The sequence below is a fragment of the Castanea sativa genome, chromosome 4 (genome assembly GCF_040712315.1).
Source record: "Castanea sativa cultivar Marrone di Chiusa Pesio chromosome 4, ASM4071231v1".
In the NCBI taxonomy this organism is placed as follows: Eukaryota; Viridiplantae; Streptophyta; class Magnoliopsida; order Fagales; family Fagaceae; genus Castanea; species Castanea sativa.
Window position 1 is genome coordinate 42,618,055 of NC_134016.1, and position 24,095 is coordinate 42,642,149.

Consider the following 24,095-nt stretch of genomic DNA (forward strand, 5'->3'; position numbering starts at 1 on the left):
ATAAGACTCAATAGTATAAGTTCATAAACCTGGACCACTAGCCAAGATGAGAACTTGAGGATTCTAATCACAGACTTACCATGGCATGCTTAAAAAGAGTATGAACTGTGAGAGTCTTCATTAGAAGCTATGACAACAATTGACAATGAACAGGTATCAAGCTATAGTTGATGGGAACTAGAAAAAAATATACCATGAAAGAGGGTAGCAGCACTAATCCTCATGTAGAAAGGTATGGTATATAATGTTATTCAGTGGATAACCAGTAGAAAGATTGCCACTCAAATTTGCTCATAGGATCAGAACACTATTGAACTATCTGCCATTTAGATAAGATCTTTACTGTGTTGACAAGCTAATGAAATGGAGGATATCTTGAGCTATAAGATTGCTCATTTAGCAAAGGATTTTTAGCTGCAAGACTTCCCAACATAACTCCTCTATTTTCTTTACAACTCCAGTATATTTGTTCCTTTTTTTCCTCTTTTTCCTAGTGAGGAATTAAATTTATAGAAAATATTCAACACAGCGTAACCCTAGTACATGGAAATTCCATGAGGAACATTTAAAAAAAAAACAAAGCAGAAAAATGGAAAAGCAAGTCCCAAATTACACAGATACACACACAAAGGGAGAAGCCACTAGTTGTATTCATTTAACCTCATATTAGCCTCATCTACAACAATTGCTTCTATCTACTGCATATAAGTAATTATGAGTTCTAATGCAACCTCCCCACATTAAAAATTGTGCTGAAAGCTAACTCAACTACCGTACTGAAAATCAAATTCCAAACAATTATGCATCCCAATCACCCCTAATACTCTCCCACAAGCTAACCACATACACCATTCACCCTCACCACTGTCCTCCAAAACCCATCTCCCGATAAAGCTCGATTATAAATGAGAAAATCATACATCCTGACTGATCTGGGGAATGGATTTTCCAAATGATACTTAAATTCATCACCTAAGTTGCCCCTAAAATAGATTCAACCACTGTTTCTTTGACCTATATTTTCTTTATCAAAAGGCATGAAAAAATCAACAAGAAATATGCATGCAGACTACGGTGCTTTTTTTTTTTTTTAATGGCTCACAAAGCATCAAACTAAAGCTAACAATAGTGTGTATAGGGAGCACCTCTAGGAAAAAAGCAACTTAGGAAATCCAAAATATCAAGAAGACTATCAATAAAAGAAGCTAGCCAACAACCACCAAATGAAAGGCACGAAGAAAAAATTCCTTAAAAGCACAGGAAGAACACACAACAGGGAAATTATGGTAACTTAGTAACAGAAAACCCCCATAACTATTGTAAAGGGTGGAGTGGGGGTTGGGGTGGGAGGATGGAACTGATGTCTTTGACACAAACTGGTAAAGGAATGAGGCCTTGGAGTTGATTCATATTGCCACCAGAAACCAGAGAAAAAGAAAAAGGACCCAATGAAAGGACTGCATTTGTGACAGATATAAATCAAATCATCTTCCCTTCATTTTACAGAAATAGCTCGAACAAAGTAATTTCAAGATTCCAATACATTTCAACTTCTTTTATCTGACAAAGTTATCAACATGAATGACATCTACCCAGATAGATCCTAAATCTGAATATTACATAGAGATAAGTATACGAGCATTAACAATAATCCTTACTCTAATTAATGAGGTTCTTTCAAGTCTAACATCATAATTAATGAGGCAAAAGACAAACCTTGGTAACAAACACAAAATCGTAATGCTAAACCAAAAATCAAAACATAAGTTTTAAAAAAAACTTACCGTTGGGGAGATTGAGAGAGGTCCGACTGAGATTGAGAGAGAGGTTGTTTTGTTCCTGCAAGAAAACAACAAAATAATAAAACCCCATGAAGCAAATCCCTCAAAAAAATTAATTTTTCTAACCTCTCACCATGGAATAACTGAAACCCATTAACATGGTCATGAAGAAAAAGAAACCCAAGAAAAAATGTATCTCTAAAGACAATAATTAAGAGCCTTGATACTCAAGAAAAAATGGAATAGCTTTTCAATGTTTTACTAAGTTTTTAAAGGTGAAACGCTGTACAACATTTTACGAATGATTTTGTAGTTAATAGGAAACATTTTGAAGTTCAACCAAATTTTACAATGAAACAAAAAATTGTAAAATGCTGAAATTATTTTCCTTATAACATTTTACAGTAAAACAGCAGCACATAATACTTGTTGGCTAAGCATGAAAGTAGATGTTTAGATTCTATTTTCATTTCTCAAAAGATTGAACATAAAACAGCCTTTATTATACAAAATAATTCAAGGATAACGCCTTTCAGAATTGATGACTGACAAGGAAACAAAGAAAAAGAAAGGAAGAGAATAACCTAAATTGATGATGAAGATTTGAGTCATTTGACCACTAAAAAACTAAAATTGATAGTGTAGAGGCGTAAGCATGACAGGACAGTATTACAAACATGATCCTTACAAGATAGAAAATGTAAAGAAATTTTAGCATCTTGGGAAAATGGAAATGGCAATTACATAATTAGTAATAGACTAATAGCCTCTGAAATTCCAATCCTCTTATTGTGAAATGCATGCTGGCCTAAAACTTATTTAATTAAGGTAGTCGAAACTAAAAATAAGTTTAAAGACTAGAAGGACAAATGTGATAAGCGTGTACTTACGAAGCCAAACTTAATGCATCAACTAGGACAGATACCAAATCACAGAGAAACATAAAAAGAGGTGGTGGGAGAATATTAAAGAAATGAAAGAAAAAAATACAAATGGCAGTCTCCAATTAATTGGGAAAAGGATCCATAGAGATAACCCCCAAATTAGTAGTGACTGAGGTGTAGTTTAGTTCAGCTGAAGTGTCGCGTACGGTTGAAGGTTAGAAATATAATAATCTAAGAAAAATAAGGAAGAGAAAAAGTTATGAAGTTCTGATTAAGGTCTCTTCTCAATAAGGTAACTAATTAGCCTACTTCACAAAGAGTAAAAGAGATCCACATTGCATTTATAGACTTAAAATATAAGAGTATTCAAATCATAGAGTTAACAAGCATCCATTAACAAGCATATACTTTAGAGAAATTTCCATTAACAATCATAGAGTATTCAAATCATTGGTACAAACTTCTTATACTTCAGTGAAATTTGCATCAACAAGCATATCACTAGCGCAAAGGTTGAAACGTGAACTCCAATGCCATGAGCTTCTCAATCACAGTTACAAATACAATATTAGTGCATCCACAACAGTTCTTGTATAATCTTCTATAATACAAAAAATTCTTCATTTTACACATTTTGGTCAAAAAATCACGTACATAAGTGGACCTAAAACTGTGTAAAATCTTACAAAACCATCAACGAGCTAAAGTATCCGTGTAATACTACTGTAGCTCGTTTATACAATATTTTATCATTTTATCGTTCACTCCTTTTTTTTCTCTCTCTGATCCGTGCTCAACAAACTCAATTCTCTCATCTTTTTTCTCGACACAGAAGATCCACAGAAATACACTTTGCTCAAAATAAAAAAAACACAGACATACACAAACACAGATCGGTGCTTGACTGGTCGGAGCTCGTGGGTCTTGCCGTGGATCGGAGCTCGCGGATCGCGGATCGGAGAGGGCGGATCGCGGATCGGGGATCGGAGAGGGCGGATCGCGGAACGTAGATCCGAGAGGGCGGATCGCGGACCGTGGATCGGAGAGAGCGGATCGCGGACCGTGGATCGGAGAGGGCGGATCGCGGTGAGTGGATCGGAGAAGGCGGATCGCGGAGAGTGGATCGGAGAGGGCGGATCGCGGATCGTGGATCGGAGAGGGAGAGCTGATCTGAGCTCGTGATCGGATCGAGAGGGAGAGGGAGAGGGAGAGGAGAGTTGATCGAGAGGGAGAGGGAGAATTGATCGAGAGGGAGAGAGAGAGAGTTGATTGATCGAGAGGGAGAGGGAGAGTTGATTGATCGAGAGTTGATCGGGAGGGGTACAGAGAGAGAGAGAGCAAAAATCAGTAATGAGTAGGGAGAGATGTAGCGCTCTAATTATATAGGGCAGTTGGGTAAATAATAAAAAATGGAAGGAAATTGACTATTTAATTAAAAAGGTTGGTAGGGTAAATGAAATGACGTGGATGTTTTTGTAAAATTAAATGTGTAAAATAAAAAAAGTGAATTTTTAGTATAAAAGTAGACGTGTAAAATGAAAGAACTGATGTAGATGCTTTTAGTTGCAAACTACATTGTTTAATTTACAATTACTTACCTTCTTTTTTTCACGTCTGATTATTCTCTTGCAAATAATGCGTAACCTCTCCAGTTCAACCTGAACAAAACATACAGGGATTCAATCATACCAAAAAATGCAGAGCCAAACAGAAAAGGTCAAAAAATAAAAGCAAGATCTACTAAGTTTCAAACCAAAAAAACAGATCATTTCTCTCTCATTTTCTCAGTAACCAAACAAAAAATATCAAAAAATAACATCCAAATCTACTGGGTTTCAATCCATAGCACTCCAGAATCCAACCCTTCTCCAAAATAAAACAGAACGATCATGTGTTATTCTTTTCATTGATAAAACTAAATCAAGTAAAGTCCTTAGTTTTACAATGCTATGGAGCCTAGCCAAATCAAGTCACAGACCATTCAAACTTTTCAATTTGAAAAATCAACAAATTGTGAAATGAGATTGGGATTAGCCTTTGTGAATGATCTCGAATGCACCTTTAAGCCTATCTTAACTTGACTCGATCTTGGTGCATTTAGCTTAAACACATTCTGATAAATATTATTATTATCCCAGCCTTTTCTCATAGGAAGGAACAGGCTCAAGTTCTGGATTTACAATTTCTATTGAGTTTTGATACGGGTTTTTTGAGACTTTTTAGTGCCTTGGCTTGGATGAAATGCTTTGTTTTTCAAACTAGACTTGTTTTCTCCTAAATAAAAAAACTGAGTATTCATAATCATAGTCTTGCTTACCATCTCAAAGTGCTGAAAATGCATTCTACCTCTAGAAAATGGTTTATAAAAATTTCACACCAAGCTAGAATTGAAACCTTCAATTTTTATTTTTTTTCATAAAGCTTAGGTTCAAAATAAACGTAATTAATCTATGGTGAGTGCCACACGGCCAATCCTTGGCACTTAAGTCCAGATTTAAATTTGAAGTCATATATAGAATGCTCAAACTCCGTTTAGTCTTTCATATGATTCTCAAAAAAAAAAAAAAAAAAAAAAAAAGTTCTTCATATTAAACCTTGAAGGACCTCTAATTGTCAATCTTCAAGCAATTAAGTGAGAAATTAGCTCTGGACATGGATTTTTTTTTGGGGGTCTAAAATAAAGGGACTTTAAAAAACTAAAAAGAAAAAAATGGTCCTTGATTGTAGATCATATCTTTCGAAAATGGCAATCATACCATCACAATATAAATCACGGGAAATTTAAAAAAAAAAAAAAAATTACCATGTAACGTTAACAGAATAATTATTCCAAAAATTAATAAGCAAGAGAGTACAAAAAAGTCCCAATATAATATATTTGATTATTTTCAATAGCTAATTTGAGTAACAATTTCACATATGGGTGCACCGCAACTGATTTTGATATTTACCAGTGTAAGCCATTTATGGATAATGGCGGGCACGGTCATATTATGGACAATTTGAGGATACTTGAATCCCCTCCGAGAAAAAGCAGCGATACTCTAACAAAAACAAAGACCTTCTTCTAGGATTTTGAGCAGCTTTGATACAAAACTCCTTATAACCAAAAATGTTTCTAATAAGTTGAGCATTCATCATGAAGATGAAAATTTTCAAAAAAGAAAGGTATTGCATGATTTCAACTTTCTAGTTTAACTCCTTTTCGAGAACTCAATAGGTGCTGCACTTAAATTTATATAGGCCGGAAGGTATGTTTTCATATGCTCAAAAATTCCAGCCCAACAACTATAACTATATTGTTCTTTGTTCCTATTAACTCTCCATATTTGCAAAGATATTGTAATATCACCTTCCTAAATTAGCTGAAACTCACCACTTTGAATGGATTATTTTTCAATTGCACACCAATTTTTCTAAGTTTACGCAAGAGACAAGTAATTATGCTTAAAATGTAAGGACGAAAATTGGAGTGATGTTCAATACTCGTGCATGTATTCATTAAAAAGGCGTGAGTTTCATTGGAGTGCATGTATCCAAAGAAAAAAAAAACTCCACATTAATTAGAATTTGAAATATATGGATACAATTTATTATTGTTAAGATATCAATTGATTTATATTTTATGTAGGTGGGATTTAATCACCCATAGATTATTCAAACATATTTATCGGTTAAAATAACTTGAACCCATTTACGTACCTTTTTTTTTTATAAACTCATTTACATACTTAATTAGACCTTAACTAATTAAGAGCTTTGTAATTCAACTAGTATCATTTAGGCTTTGTAGCAATGATGAAATCTAATTGGACTGCAAGGCCCGAAACCTTGTGTATATATGTAAATCCTTCTATTTCCAACTGTAAGTGAAATTTGATGTTTTGTTGTAAGAGCAACCTCCACAATTTCTTTTCCCCTCTCTTGGACGGTTGAGGATATATTCATTCAGGAGTAATTGATGGTACCTAAAAAAATCCAAAAGCTATCAGCATCATCAAATCATGGAATTCTTTAATTTTTGCTAAACTATATCAAGGGTTTAATATACAATCTTAAGGCTTATCATCCAAAATGTAAAATTAAAATTAAAAATTTAATCTTTACAAGTAGTTAATGTTTATCCCCTCCAAGTAAGATGGACAGATCTCAGTACAACACAACTCTTTGAGATAATTAGGGTGTGATTCCATCCAAAAAAAAAATCTTTAATTAGTTTGTGTAATCTTGATATTGTAGATTATGCACTGTTGTTATTTGATCTTGTTCTCTTTGCAAGAAATCCAGTCCACTACCAAAGTCCAATGACTACTGACTACACAATTTTATCAAACTTTTGGGACCCCTTCGGCTTTCCCAAATAAACATTATTGAACTAAAAATTATTCTAATGCCATCAACAAGCACCACAAAAAGTAATAAAAAGTTACCAAGCTATTGCTACTCATATCAGCCATTATTACTTCAATGTTTTGCTATTTTCAAACTGGGGAAGAGAAGAAAGCATCTACATTCTAGGAACTGGAAGAGTAAATGTAACAGGCTAAACAGTGGGGAAATTTTTTATCAGTTTAGATAAACACTAAATTAAAAACACAACAAAACAAAGAGTTGCTCATAAATAAACTCAAAAATAAATACCACTAGCATTGTCTCTAACCCTTGCTAATATTAGAGCTATAGCATCTGATAAGTATGGAATGGCATAATTTGCAATACATGAGTTTGTCATCAACTCCAACACCCACTTTTCTATTGTATTCTGCTTGGGCCTAACCATTTGTGAAACGTTCTTACTTCGTAGTTCCTAAAATTTACACTAATTTAGTTTGTCATCCTTAATTTTTATGAAGTTTATTCAAAACATTTCACATTTTGACTTTCTATTTATTTCTAGATAATTTTTATCTGAAGTGTCAAACTTATTTTTAACAATTAATAAAGATTCTAACATGCATGTTATACGAATTTCATATAAACTTTAGAGAAAAAATAATATATTCTCCAAATTATCAATAACGTGAGTCCCGCATTACGTGTTTATGTTAAATGACTGTTTTTTTTTAATTTTGTTGAGTTACGATTAAATTAACTTAATTTTTGAGATTTTAGTAATAGTTTTAACATGACTTTTACTAGCACCTTGCTTCAAAATTTATGGATGAAATTGGATAGGTTATGCACCTTTTTTATTATTATTAATAAGGATGAAACAACACAAAATTCATATCATTTACTAATTCAATCAAATTGTTCTAGACTCAACTTAACTCAGGCATGCTTAAAACAGCTAAGTGTCTATTTGGGAACAATAGACTGAAGTGGTCAAAATGGACTAAACTAGACCAAATGGACCGAGTTGAACCAAATGGTCTGAATTGGACCGAAGTAGACCGAATTCACCAAAGTGGACCAAACAGACCTAAGTCGACCAAAAGGACCGAATGGACTGGAGCTTAGAGACCAAAGTGGACCTAATGGAGCAAAAGGACCGAATGGACTAAAGTGTACCTAAGGGACCTAAGTGGACCAAAAAGAGCGAATGACCAAAGTGGACTGAATGGACTATAGTAGACCTAAGGGACTGAAGTGGACCAAAATGGACCAAAAAGAGTAAATGACCATAGTGGATTGAATGGACCGACATGGACCAAAATGGAGCAAATTTAAAAAAAACGAGGGTTATAGCCGCGTTTGAAAAACGCAGCTATAGTCCCTAAAAACGCAACTTCAGGGCCCGAGCTGTGTGTCTTAAGCCGCATTTTCAAACACAGCCTATCCTACGCGACAATAGTCCCCTGCGGGACCTGAAGAGGCGCTTTTAAAAACGTAGCTTCAGATCATCCTATAGCTGCGTTTTTTAGTCCATGTAGCTGCGTTTTTTCACGTGCATAGATGCGGGACCTATAGCTGCGTTTTGAAGAAAACGCGGCTATAGACCCGGTTTGGGCTGCATTTAAAACGCGGGTATGGGCTAAGACCTATAAAAACGCAGCTGTAGGCTCAGACCTGTAGCTGCGTTTTCTAAAACGCGGCTATAGGCAAGCTTTGGGCTGCGTTTACAAACACGGTGGGGTTTTCTATAGCCGCGTCTTTAAAAACGCGGCTATAGGTTTTTCCCCCTATTTTTTTGGGCTAAATCTTTAATTCTTGCCCAAAACACTCAACATATGCAACCAATTGGAACCAACAAAACAATTGCCAACACTCCACAGTTCCAAACCATGTGAAAACTTATACACAACAAAATGACAGTCCAATTCTCATATGCACCTGGTGACCATGGATTTGGACTGAAGAGTCGTCTTGGGATTCCTTTTGGAACACTTCCAGCTGGTAGATAGGAAATAGCTGTCCAAACTACAACCATCAATGGCACACCATAATCTGCTATGAAGCCTCTCAGCAATCCTGTGGGAGTTAATAATGAACTCCATAAATTGAAAGGACACTATAAGGACCAACAGCAGCAAATATGGTTCACATGGAATAGAATTGGAAAGAGCAATGTATCATTGCATTAACTTACTGAAAATGTTAAAAACATAGATTTACAACATCAAAAAAGCGAAAAGGGCCAGAGCTCTTTCAATCTAGTTTGTTGTCACTTGTCAGTGACCTTATTGATAAACTCAGTGAGAAGGAATCAAAACATCCAAATGAACCTCCACTAACTGTTACAAACACAATTCCACGTGCATATGGGTGGTGATGCATGTGCAAGAGAAGAAGGGAGTCCATAGTTTGAAGAAATTTTTAGGTATATTCAACTTTTAGCTGATATATTTTAGTTTCCCAAGTAACTTCCTTTGTACATGGGGAGCACTTTTTTTTTTCCTTTCTCTCTTCAATAAATGTCTTCAAGTACTTATAATATTAAAATTTTTTTTTTTTTAAGACTGCTTTCCTTCAAGACTACAACTTCTTCTACTTTTGTTTAAATTTTAAGCTCTTTACCAATTTTGTTAACAGCTCAATAAGCACATATCAGAACTACTTCAGCTCTTAAGTTTTTCTTGCTGCATCATTCTTTTTCTTTTTTGTTGTAATGTACTCATCCAGTGTACCGTGTACATGAGGTTTCCCTTCAATTCTAATAATTACTTATCAAGAAAATATAAAGGGAGCTAACCATAGCCAAAGAACATAGTGAGTCTCACCATACACAAAAATTTCCGGGTCATAATGCCTGCTGAAAACATTAACTGAAACTCTTCCACCACCGCCACCGCCACCGCCACCGCCATATCCATTACCTCCACAAGCACTTATCCTGCCACTGCCAGTCCTGCTCTTATGAAAGGAAAACACTTCAATTAAATAAGTATAAAAACTTGTATTTCCAATACTGAAATTTTTACAGATCTAAGTTGAGGTAGATGCAAATACAATCACACCCACATCTACACAGACAGAATGGGTAAGCCTTAAATGGAATAATATGCTGTTGAATGTCTCCCCTAAAAAATATAAATAAAATCTGAATTAATTTTATCCAGCGTGTGCGCACAAATACATGCATAGTAAGGCACACACGCATGCACCAATGCACGCACATAAAAATGGAATAATATGGATGCATCTACTGCTAAAAATAAAAATCTACATTACATGTTACCTAAATGCATGGTGCATGCCCACACAGGAACGCATGTGTATATAGATACAAACCAGTGTATTGCTAAAGTTGTGCCATCATAATATCATTTTAAAAAAAAAGAAAAAAAGAAGACATTATACACATCTTCCCCCCAGAGCAAAGCTACAAAGAAAATGCCCACTTCACTTTGAGAAAACGCTCACTTGAGAAAGGTCTTGGCCCCATTATACTGCCTAACAAGTGTGCTGAAATCCAAACCTTCAATCACTTCAACCAAGGCAATATAATTGAGGAATTGGCCATTGAAGCACATAGTGTTTGGATTAATTTGTCACACACTCAATTTGTTGAATGTTGTATGTATTATATTTAGAACATGATACAGTGTAGATAAGTGTTACAGTAATTCAAAAGTATGAAGAATTGAATACGAGAAATAAGAGACGAAATAAGAAGCCACATCAAGTCTTGCATATTTGAGCTTTAAAATTGGGTTTATTTTTGGTTTTTGAAACACAGCCCCCTCATGAATAGATGTATGTGTCTGCGTAATATATATATAATCATCTAATCATGAGTCTTATCTAATTGTCAACTTAAGCTCAAATGAGAGACAAATTAGCAATCCATTTTGCATGTTTCCATCAAGTCTTGCATTTAAGCTTTAAGGACTGATCCTCTTTTATTTGAACAGAAAAATAAAAAAGCCTTCATAACAAATTTATTGTAGTTGTGTGCCTTTCTCCTAATATTTGTAAATAGTTTAATTTTTTATTTAACGTCTATAAAAATATCATATATATATATATATATATATAGCAAGGAATCAAATGGCAAATAATTGGCAAACCCAGTAACTAGAAATTTATCAAGATGTTCAGTACAGAGTACATGACAATCATAAACAAAAGACAGTAATTAAGGTGTTGTAGGCATGGCAACATGCACATCATTCAAAAAATTGAACATAGACATAAATGCAAGAAACATATAGAATGTGTATAATTACATAGGTTATGTAAGATGTAGACATGCATGATACATGTTAAAATCCATGTCCATCTTGTCATACTTCTCAATAATATATTCTTGGGGAAAATAATTACAAGCTGGACTAGACAACATAACACCCCACCTAAATACAGGACATGATATCTGAAGCTGTACAAAATATAGCTCACATTTCCCCTTGATAAGTTTCTCCATATGAGCACCATTACTATCTCCATTTCGCACCCCCTAAGTAAACATCCTTTCTTATTAGATTAGATTAATCTGAAGAAACAACTCATCAATTATTTTTTGGGTATAAAGCCTTCTTCAATCTCATTAATTTTCTTTTCAAAACCCAGCAAATAGAAACAATCACATGTGACATATAATATAAGAAAACACTATCCGTAAACACATTAGAGGAATGCATGTTAAGGACCTGTTATCCAAGGTTTCAAAATGCAAAATGAAAACAGTCAAAATAGTCTAAAGATTCATAATTATACCAGAAAAGGAATGATTGGAGACAGATTGAAAGGGATTGTATCTAACAGTAAAGTGAATGCCACAAGTTTAGCCTTCAGCATTGACTAAAAGAAAGGCCCTTTAGACAACTATCACCTTATATACCTGTAAAAATGGGCGACCGGGAAGGCACTTATCAAGTGCAAGAGATTTTGTCACTGGGCCACCTTCCCCATGCTGAACAGCCTGAACAAGAGCAGAAAACTTGCAATGTAGGCGAGCCAAAAACCAATAGGGTGGTTTCAATTTTTCCAGAAGTTGAGCAGCAGCTCCACTTCCAAGAGTTCTTTCCTCAATCTGGATAACATTTTTCAACCACGTAAGAAATCCTAAAATTCTCTCCCTATCAAGACAAGGTTATTCCGCGGGAGATGCTATGGAACTAACCATTAAAACAAAAATAGAAAAATAAAGATAAACAAGAGAAACCAAAGATGTTTTTCCCAACACAGAACCACCTCCATATATTAAGATAGCAGTGTGCAATGTTCAGTTGTTCACACCACTGCACAGAAGGCACAAAATAGAAAACAAAGGCAAGCCATTAAATTTGACATTAAATAAGTACTTTAGTGTGCAAATACGTGAAGGGCAATAAAGTGGGGCTGCTTAAAGACAATTTTTTAGAAAGGCAGAACTCTAGGAAGAAGATTCATTAGCAAAGTAAGCTGTGCAGTAAGAATAGATAGATTTAGAAAAATGCTAATTTTTAATTGTTTAGCTCTTTTCTTTTCTTTTTTCTTGAGCGGGGAGCAGGGTTCCTATATCCACTTGGAACATTTTGGTTTTGTGGTTTCAGAATGCAGCAGAAAACAGAATTAGAATATTAAGAGGCCTTTGAAAATAGGAAAAGAGAGAAAATTTTTAAAACTTTAGTAAGTATACTAGTACAATTCGGATTAAACAAGTTTTATAGTGTAAATTGAAACGTAGATAAAGAAACCCAAAAGCCAAAATTACCAATCTTGTTCAAACGAAAACCCTAGGACCCAAAAAACCATAATCCCCAAGCATTCAAATTCCTAAAGGACCGAAACCCAGAAATCAAAAACGAACAAGCAACATAACAAATCATTGCAACGCAAATACCCGAATCAAAAACCCAAATCAAACCCCAACCAAATACCTTGAAGAGTGAGAGGATCGGCGGGCTAGAGTGCTAGCCAAATCGTCGGCGGCAGCACTGCAACACAACGGTGGCGGCTCGGTGAGGATGATCGGCGGTGAAGTGGAGGTTGGCAGTGGCAGGTCGACGGTGATGGAGGACTGGGCTTTGTCGGCGTCGGCGTCGGCGTCGGTGAGGGAAGAGCGGAGAGGGTGGAAGTGAGGGAAGGAGGGGAGGGTATTGGATCTGAGGTATTTAGGGACTGAGAGGCAGCTTTAGGGTTTTTTTCAATTATGTGGAGTTGAGGGAATTTTTTTTTTTTTTTTTTTTTACTTAAAACTACGCTGCGTTTTATCAAACCCACCTTCAAGATATCTGGTGCTGCGTTTAATAAACGCAGCTCTCAGCATCTTTGAAGCTTAGGGTTTAGGGACCGAGAGGCAGCTTATTAGGGTTTTTTTCAATTATGTGGAGTTGAGGAAATTTTTTTTATTTTATTTTTATACTTAGGGTGTGTTTGGATAGAACTTATTGCTGAAAATTGAAAACATTGTATCAAAATAATTTTTAAATGTGTAAAAAATACTATTCATGCCAAAAATTACTGTTCATTGGCCTAAAATCACTTGTTCATGGCCAATGAACAGTAACAGACGCGCATGAAAAAAAAAAAAAAACAAAACAAAACTCAGATGTGGACGTGGACGTGGACGCCAATCCAAACGCCCTCTTAAAACTACGTTGCGTTTTATCAAACGCACCTTCAAGATATTTGGTGCTGCGTTTAATAAACGCAGCTCTCAGCATCTTTGAAGCTGCGTTTCTTAAACGCAGCTCCAGATATATTGAAAAAAAAAAAGAGAAAAAAATCCCCATAGAGCCGCGTTTTTAAAAAGGCAGGTTCAATCCTACCCAGCTAAACGCAACCTTAGCATGTGGAAAACGCAGCTCAAAAACGCGTTTTTTGTAATAAAGTTGACTGAATGGACTGAAGTGATCAAAATTGGATCTAATTGGACCAAATGAACTAAATTGAACCAAAGTGGTTTGAAGTGATATTTTTAGAGTGAATTAGATACATTATTATAATAATTTTTTTTTTGGTGAAACAACGAAAGATAAATGGAATAATGGATGAATCCAATACCACAATAAAATCCACAACTTGCCCATGTGTTGATATTATGAGTAGTGGAGTTGTAGACTTATATAAACCCACCACTTTTATTCCATCGATCACAACTTACTATGTGGGTAAGTTGTGGCAAAATTTTTGTTATATATGGTATTAGCATTATTCTAGATGGATACTTCTAATTGGTTAGCTCTCTCTAAGCTGTCCAAATTATTAGGATGCCTTTATTCTTGAATATATTTGTCAAAAACAATCAACTTGATTAGTGTAATGACACCAGCATGGTCATATGATCATATCAAATAAATTATGTGAAAGAAAGTATATAAGAGGAAAAAAGAATCAAACGAAAAGTGCAAAGAAATAATAATAGTTGAAGCAACAAAAGCCTAAATTTATTTATAGCTATAGGAATATAGGATGTTTTTCTTCACTATATAATATTATTATGATTATAAAAATTATTTATTTTAGTAAAGGTGAGCTTAAATAATAAATAAAAAAATTCTAACTAATGATTTCTTTGTGTCAAAATAAATTCTAAGTATTTGTGTGGTAATAACCAATGTTTACAAACTTAAAGTCATAAAGAGCATTTTTACAGTTCCCTCATCTTCTACAAGGTTTATCAATTGCAAATTATACTTGTAAAATTTTTTTATAAATAGCAATATTAAAAAAATTAAAGTTTTTTTTTCTTTACAAATTTCAGTAATTAAATGAGATTTTAGCTTAGGACACATTTGCATAATTTCCATTGACCCAATTTCTCAAACAACAAATGCATCCCGGTTTTAAATCCTCAGCATTGAATATTAACTTGTCCCATATGTAGAAAGTAAAAACATGAGTAAGATGACCACAGCATTAGATATTAACTTCCCATATGTAGTAAGTAAAAACATGAGTAAGATGATCATCATAAATATGTTCAACCATTTGACTACATGCTGCAAAAAAGTTGCCTTCACTCAAAATTAATTTGTGGAGTAAATTTTCTTTTTATTTAATAAGAAGCCCTTAAACATATTGTAAAAGACAACGAGTTAAATCCTCATCAAATTGCATATTAATTTTTCCCGCATATTGTAAGTAAAAACAAGGTCAAGATGGTCATAAATATGTTCAACCATTTTACTACATGTTGCAAAACATTGCTTCCACTCAGAATTAATTTGTGGAGTAAATTTCATTTTATTTAAAAAAAGAAACCATAAAACAAATTCTGAAAGACAAAAATGCCCATCAATCAAGCCAATGCCTTTATGCCATGTGTCCGATTAGGGTATTATACCAACGAGTACCGTACTCAAATCTATTCTCACATATCTGAAACCATGACCTTCATTGACCATATGCTATATGTAACTGCTTAATTACAATTAATATACTTATTACATATTTATTAAATTCTTAATTGCAGTTGTTAAAGTATCCATCAAAAGCTAAGAAATACCAAATTAAGTCTTAACAAAGCAAATTTTGGTCACCATTGGATGATTTAGATTTAAAGGTCATGATCGACCACTACAATTAATGACATCTAAAGCTCACCTATTAAGTAACACAAAGGAGATTAGAACCAAAACACTAGGCCATTTGCCTCACTTTTGGTCCTCATCTCTCCGTCTCTCTCTAATGGAGCTTGACACAAAGTTTAGGGAAAATCTTGCTTCACAACCAGTACTTTTGTCTGATAATTACTTGGAAGTCCTATATGAAAGATGATTTCTCCTTTGAAGCTCCTTCATCAAAGGGTTTCTTGCAAGATTTTCACCATCTTGATCAATTTCAAACTAATGGGTCTTCATCAAATCCCATCTTTGGGGGTGCAAACTCAGTGTTATGATTCATTGAATAACAATTTTACATATGGGTGCACCTCAACTGATTTTGATATTTACTGAGTGTAAGCCATTTGTGGATAATGGTGGGCACGGTCATGTTGTGGACAATTCCCAAAGTGGAGGATACTTGAATCTCTCCCTCAGAGAAAAAGCTCTCTTGATACTCTTAACATAAACAAAGACCTTCTTTTAGGATTTTGATCAGCTTTGATACAAAACTCCTTATCACCAAAAATGTTTCTAATAAGTTGAGCATTCATCATGAAGAAGAAAATTTTCAAAAAAGAAGGGTATTCCATGATTTTCACTTTCTAGTATTACTCCTTTTCTAGAACTCACTAGGTGCAATGTTTAAAATAGGTGCTGCACTTAAATTTATATAGGCCTGAAGGTATGTTTTCATATGCAACGTCTAAGTTGTAAAATATTATTCATTAAGACATTATATGCTCAAAAATTCCAGTCCAACAACTATAACTATATTGTTCTTTGTTCCTATTAACTCTCCATATATGCAAAGATATTGTAATATCACCTTCCTAAATTAGCTGAAACTCACAACTTTGAATGGATTATTTTTCAATTGCACACCAAGTAATTATGCTTAAAAGGTAAGGAAGAAAATTGGAGTGATGTTCAATACTCGTACATGTATTCATTAAAAATGCGTGAGTTTCATTGGAGTGCATGTATCCAAAGAAAAAAAATTCCAGATTAATTAGTATTTGAAATATATCAATACAATTTATTATCATCATGTTAAGATATCAATTGATTTATATTTTATTTAGGTGAGATTTAATCACTCATAGATTATTCAAACATATTTATTGGTTAAAATAACTTGAATCCATTTACGTATTTTTTTTTTTTTTTTTTGATAAACTCATTTACATACTTATTTAGACCTTAACTAATTAAGAGCTTTGTAATTCGACTAGTGTCACTTAGGCTTTGTAGCAATGATGAAATCTAATTGGAATTCATGGCCAAAAACCTTGCGTATATAATTAAATCCTTCTATTTCCAACTGTAAGTGAAATATGATGTTTTGTTGTAAGAGCCACCTCCACAAATTTTTTTCCCCCTCTCTTGGACGGTTGAGGAGGCATTCATTCAGGGGTAATTGATGGTGCCTAAAAAAATCCAAAAACTATCAGCATCATCAAATCAGGGAATTCTTTAATTTTTGCTAAACTATATCAAGGGTTTAATATACAATCTTAAGGCTTAACATACAAAATGTAAAATTAAAATTAAAAAGTTAATCTTTACAAGTGGTTAATGTTTATCCCCTCCAAGTAGATTGGACAGATCTCAGTACAACACAACTCTTTGAGATAATTAGGGTGTGATTCCATCCAAAAAAGAACTTTGATTAGTTTGTCTAATCTTGATATTGTAGATTATGCGCTGTTGTTATTTGATCTTGTTCTCTTTGCAAGAAATATAGTCCACTACAAAAGTCCAATGACTAATGACTGAACAATTTTATCAAACTTTTGAGACCCCTTTGGCTTTCCCAAATAAACATTACTGAACTACAAAATTATTCTGATGCCATCAACAAACACCACAAAAAGTAATAAAAAGTTACCAAGCTATTGCTACTCATATCAGCCATTATTACTTCAATGTTTTGTTATTTTCAAACTGGGGAAGAGAAGAAAGCATCTACATTCTAGAACTGGAAGAGTAAATGTAACAGGCTAAACAGTGGGGAAATTTTTTTATCAGTTTAGATAAACACTAAATAGAAACACAACAAAACAAAGAGTTGCTCATAAATAAACACAAAAGTAAATACCACTAGACTTGTCTCTAACCCTTGCTAATGTTAGAGCTATAGCATCTGATAAGTATGACATGGCATAATTTGCAATACATGAGTTTGTCATCAACTCCAACACCCACTTCTCATACTCTACCCCATGTTACTAGTAATAGTAAATATGTTTCATGGACTAAAGGAAGCCATCCATTTTCTCTAAATACCAAACAAAGATTAATTTCCTTTTTCTCTCAAAAAGAGAGTCTAATAAAAGGGTGAGTAGTACATTCACATACACCAGTGATCTTCTCCTCAGTAGAGAGATTAAGGCTGCCATTGATGTAATGGTCTACTTAATGTTTCCACTGAAGAGAAGACATGTGGTATGAAAAGGAAGATCACTACCCAATCAAGAGATTGAGAGGATGGTCAAGGACGGATAGAAATACGAGGCTAAAGATGATTGTCAATAGTTTTGTAACTCAATTTATAGGCACCTTTAACAACAACATATACTTGTCCTAAACTTAGTTTCCATTCATGAGCTGAGACATTAGAATTTCCTAAGCCCAGGTAACAACTACTGAACTCAACTACAGAGAAGTGCTGCATCAGCTCCTAGGATCTTGCAATATCCCAAACCACCATATATGGTCGATCTTTTCTATTGTATTCTGCTTGGGCCTAACCATTTGTGAAACTTTCTTACTTCATAGTTCCTAAAATTTACACTAATTTAGTTTGTCATCCTTAATTTTTTTTAAGTTTATTCAAAACATTACACATTCTGACTTTCTATTTATTTCTAGATAATTTTTATTTGAAGTGTCAAACTTATTTTTAACAATTAATGAAGAATCTAGCGTGCATGTTATACGAATTTCATATAAACTTTATAGAGAAAAAAAAAATACATTCTCCAAATTATCAAGAACGTAAGTACCGCATTACGTGTTTATGTTAAAAGACTATTTTATTTTAATTTTGTTGAGTTATGATTTATGATTTACATTAACTTGATTTTTGAGATTTTAGTAATAGTTTTAACATGACTTTTACTAGCAGTTTGCTTCAAAATTTACGGATGAAATTGGATATGTTATGCACCTATTTTTGTTATTATTAATAAGGACGAGACAACACAAAATTCATATCATTTATTCTATACTCAATAAACTCAGGCATGCTTAAAACAACTAAGTGTTTGTTTGGGAACAATAGATTGAAGTAGACAAAATGGACTAAACTAGACCAAATGGACCGAGTTGAACCAAATGGTCTGAATTGGACCTAAGTGGACTGGATTCACTAAAGTGGACCTAATAGACCGAAGTGCACCAAAAGGACCGAATGGACTGGAACTAAGAGACCAAGGTAGACCCAATGGAGCAGAAGGACCGAATGGACTAAAGTGTACCTAAGGGACCGAGGTGGACCAAAAAGAACGAATGACCAAAGTGGACTGAATGGACTAAAGTAGACCTAAGGGACTGAAGTGGACCGAAATGGACTAAAAAGAACGAATGACCAAAGTGGACTAAATGGACCGACGTGGACTAAAGTTGACTGAAGTAGTCAAAATTGGATCAAAATGGATCTAATTGGACCAAATGCACTAAATTGAACCGAAGTGGTTTGAAGGGATATTTTTAGAGTGAATTAGATACATTATTGTTTTTTTTTTTTTTTGGTGAGACACCGAAAGATAAATGGAATAATGGATGAATCCAATACCACAATAAAATCCACAACTTGCCCATGTGTTGATATTATGAGTGGTGGAGTTATAGACTTATATAGACCCACCACTTTTATTCCATCGCTCACAACATACTACGTGGGTAAGTTGTGGCAAAATTTTTGTTATGGTATTAGCATTATTCTAGATGGATACTTCTAATTGGCTAGGTCTCTCTAAGCTGTCCAAATTATTAGGATGCCTTTATTCTTGAATATATTTGTCAAAAACAGTCAACTTGATTAGTGTAATGACACCAGTATGGTCATATGATCATATCATGTCAAATCAATTATGTGAAAGAAAGTGCATAGGAGAAAAAAAAAATTCAAAGTGCAAAGAAATGATAATAGTTGAAGCAGCAAGAGCCTAAATTTATTTATGGCTATAGGAATATAGGATGTTTTTCTTCACTATAATATATTGATATGATTATAAAAATTATTTATTTTAGTAAAGGTGAGCTTAAATATTAAATAAAAAAATTCTCACTTACAATTTCTTTGTATCGAAATAACTTATCACAAACACTAATAAGTATTTGGGTGGTAATAGCCAATGTTTACAAACTTAAAGTCATAAAGAGCATTTATACAGTTTCCTCATCTTCTACAAGGTTTATCAATTGCAAATTATGCTTGAAATTTTTTTTTTTTATAAATAGCAATATTAAAACAATTTTTTTTTTCTTTACAAATTTAAGTAATTAAATCAGATTTTTGCTTAGGACACATTTGCATAATTTCCATTGACCCAATTTCCCAAACAACAAATGCATCCCGGTTTTAAATCCTCAGCATTGAATATTAACTTGTCCCATATGTAGTGTTAGAATACATTAGTTGCAACGCAATGTGTTATACCATGTTATATATGCTAGAGTGGATGCGGAAAGGGAAGCATAGAATAGGAACACCGAGAACACGAGGGTTACATGGTTCAACCTTGTCAGCCTACATTCATGGAGGAATCCCTTAAGGGTTAAATCTTTATTGTATAAGAGTGTAGTACAAAACATGTGTTACAATGAACCCTAACATGAGTATATATAGATGACTAAACCCTAGACTACTAGTACAAGTAGGACTGGGCTTAGGCCTATTACATTGGGCTAATATGTTTAATATCTCTCTAACATCCTCCCTAAAACTCAAGGTGGAAGCTCGATGAAGGCTTGAGATTGGATAAGCATGAGAAGATCCCTTGGAGATGCCTTGAAGAATGCCTTCGAAGAAACCACAATGAAGAATGTGCCAATTGCCCAATTTTGGAGCTTCAAATGAATAAACGGAGTCCAAAATCGTAATCTACGCGAAAAACTGAGCAAGATATGCCCTTTTGGAAAATTTTAACTTTTGGTCAAAGGTCAACACAAAAGTCAAAGTCAACAGTCAAAGCTCACAGGTCAGATTCGGGTGGTCCGGGTCAACGGTCAACTAGGTGACGTGGTGCTGACAAGGCGACACTACTGACGTGCGTGGCTGATGATGTGGCTAGGGCTGACATCATATTTAGCTGACATAGTATTTTGGTGTGTGGCAGGAAAGTGACAACGACGACGCGTGAGAATATTTCCAGGTGGCGCGTGGGGGTGCGTGCTTTAGCGTTTTGTTGCAGAATTTTAGTGTTTTGCAGATCAAGGGATGACAAGGCCATCAGGGTGGCGCGTGTGGCCGAGATCCAAGCTGGGAGTCAAGAACACTCGGCGGCATGTGGGAGTTTTTGGAGCCTTTGTGTGCGAGTGGTGGCACTCTGACTAGCGCGTGCAACACGTGGAGAACTTCTGGCGGCGCGTGTTGACGCGTGTAGCTCGTGTTCGACAGTTAGAAGCTTTAGGCAGCGCGTGTGAGGTCTTTTCTGGCTGTTCTTGGTTGGGTTTTGCTCGGGGTTAGCTGTTCTGTCACTCTATGTCTTTGCTTTGACAGTTGGATAAACAGAAAGGTGAGAACCGAGAGTTGCAGGGACTGTGGGGGTGGCGGCGGTGACTCGCATCTGACAATGACTATTGGATGAAGGCGAGGGTAGCGGAAGAATGCTAGAGATGTCCACAGGAACCAGAAAGAGGAATGACTCTAATACCATGTTAAAATACATTAGTAGCAACGCAATGTGTTATACCATGTTGTATATGCTAGAGTGGATGCGGAAGGGGAAGCATAAAATAGGAACACCGAGAATACGAGGGTTACATGGTTCAGCCTTGTCGGCCTACATCTACAAATGAACCCCTTAAGGGTTACATTTTTATTGCATAAGAGTGTAGTACAAAACCTGTGTTACAATGAACCCTAACATGAGTATATATAGGCGACTAAACCCTAGATTACTAGTACAAGTAGGACTAGGCTTGAGCCTATTACATTGAGCTAATATATTTAATATATCTCTAACATGTAGTAAGTAAAAACATGAGTAAGATGACCACATCATTAGATATTAACTAGTCCTATATGTAGTAAGTAAAAACAGAGGTCATGATCATCATAAATATGTTCAACCATTTGACTACATGCTGCAAAAAAGTTGCCTTCACTCAAAATTAATTTGTGGAGTAAATTTTCTTTTTATTTAATAAGAAGCCCTTAAACATATTGTAAAAGACAACGAGTTAAAATCCTTATCAAATTGCATATTAATTTTTCCCACATATAGTAAGTAAAAACAAGGTCAAGATTCGAGGTGTACACCAAATTGCATAAACCGCACAAATCGTAAAAGCCGCACCAAAACCGCCCACAAAATGGCAAAATTGCACCGCATCGCAAGTAATGGTGCACCGCACCGCACCACACCGCATGGTGCAGTGCGGTTTGAGATTTTATAATAAGAAAACCGCACAAACTACACCACACCGCACCCTCTCTATATATTAATATATTTAATTATTTTTAATATTAAATATATTATTAATAGTTTAATAACCTTAGTTTTCAAAAAAAAAAGTTTGATAACCCTTTTTTTTATAAGTAGTTTGATAACCCTAGCAAGTGTTGATTAGGAAAGTAAGCCCAAAATAAATAAAAACTAGCTCAATAGTTTAAAACTTTGACCAAAACAAAGAGAAAAATTAGTTTTGAGCTAGGTTGAAAAAACCCAAAATTTGAAAAATATACCAACTTCAAATCATTCAAATCGCATCTTATACACCGTATCGCATATATGACCGCAAAAATGAGGTGTAAAGTGGTTATGGTTTTGGCTAAAATATAAATCACACTGCACCACACATGTGACCTCAAAAATAAGGTGTGGTACAGTTATGATTTTAGCTAAATCGCACCGCAAAGTATGGTGCTAAAAATGGCCCAAAACCACATCGCATCGCACTGCACCGTACCGCGAACACCCCTAGTCAAGATGGTCATAAATATGTTCAACCATTTTACTACATGTTGCAAAACATTGCTTCCACTTAGAATTAATTTGTGGAGTAAATTTCATTTTATTTAAAATAAGAAACCATAAAACAAATTCTGAAAGACAAAAATGCCCATCAATCAAGCCAATGCCTTTATGCCATGTGTCCGATTAGGGTATTATACCAACGAGTACCGTACTCAAATCTATTCTCACATATCTGAAACCATGACCTTCATTGACCATATGCTATATGTAACTGCTTAATTACAATTAATATACTTATTACATATTTATTAAATTCTTAATTGCAGTTGTTAAAGTATCCATCAAAAGCTAAGAAATACCAAATTAAGTCTTAACAAAGCAAATTTTGATCACCATTGGATGATTTAGATTTAAAGGTCATGATCGACCACTACAATTAATGACATCTAAAGCTCACCTATTAAGTAACACAAAGGAGATTAGAACCAAAACACTAGGCCATTTGCCTCACTTTTAGTCCTCATCTCTCCGTCTCTCTCTAATGGAGCTTGACACAAAGTTTAGGGAAAATCTTGCTTCACAACCAGTACTTTTGTCTGATAATTACTTGGAAGTCCTATATGAAAGATGATTTCTCCTTTGAAGCTCCTTCATCAAAGGGTTTCTTGCAAGATTTTCACCATCTTGATCAGTTTCAAACTAATGGGTCTTCATCAAATCCCATCTTTGGGGGTGCAAACTCAGTGTTATGATTCATTGAATAACAATTTTACATATGGGTGCACCTCAACTGATTTTGATATTTACTGAGTGTAAGCCATTTGTGGATAATGGTGGGCACGGTCATGTTGTGGACAATTCCCAAAGTGGAGGATACTTGAATCTCTCCCTCAGAGAAAAAGCTCTCTTGATACTCTTAACATAAACAAAGACCTTCTTTTAGGATTTTGATCAGCTTTGATACAAAACTCCTTATCACCAAAAATGTTTCTAATAAGTTGAGCATTCATCATGAAGAAGAAAATTTTCAAAAAAGAAGGGTATTCCATGATTTTCACTTTCTAGTGTAACTCCTTTTCTAGAACTCACTAGATGCAATGTTTAAAATAGGTGCTGCACTTAAAATTTATATAGGCCTGAAGGTATGTTTTCATATGCAACGTCTAAGTTGTAAAATATTATTCATTAAGACATGATGTGCTCAAAAATTCCAGCCCAATAACTATAACTATATTGTTCTTTGCTCCTATTAACTCTCCATATTTGCAAAAATATTGTAATATCACCTTCCTAAATTAGCTGAACTCAAAACTCTGAATGGATTATTTTTCAATTGCACACCAATTTTCCTTCCTAAGCTTACGCAAGGGA

The 24,095-nt window shown here is 34.6% G+C and overlaps 2 long non-coding RNA genes across 2 annotated transcripts; both read right to left on the reverse strand.

Annotated features, from left to right (window-relative positions):
• Positions 1-1,783: 1,783 nt before the first annotated feature.
• LOC142631302 (uncharacterized) lies at positions 1,784-4,109 on the reverse strand. The gene is made up of 2 exons (XR_012843574.1): positions 3,548-4,109; positions 1,784-3,208 (listed from the first exon to the last, which is right to left on the reverse strand). It is a non-coding gene; the product is annotated as an uncharacterized LOC142631302 (long non-coding RNA).
• A 4,722-nt stretch (positions 4,110-8,831) lies between these two features.
• Positions 8,832-13,174, reverse strand: LOC142633103 (uncharacterized). Its single transcript, XR_012843806.1, has 4 exons — positions 12,910-13,174; positions 11,889-12,288; positions 9,826-9,953; positions 8,832-9,076 (listed from the first exon to the last, which is right to left on the reverse strand). It is a non-coding gene; the product is annotated as an uncharacterized LOC142633103 (long non-coding RNA).
• Between the last annotated feature and the right edge of the window lie 10,921 nt (positions 13,175-24,095).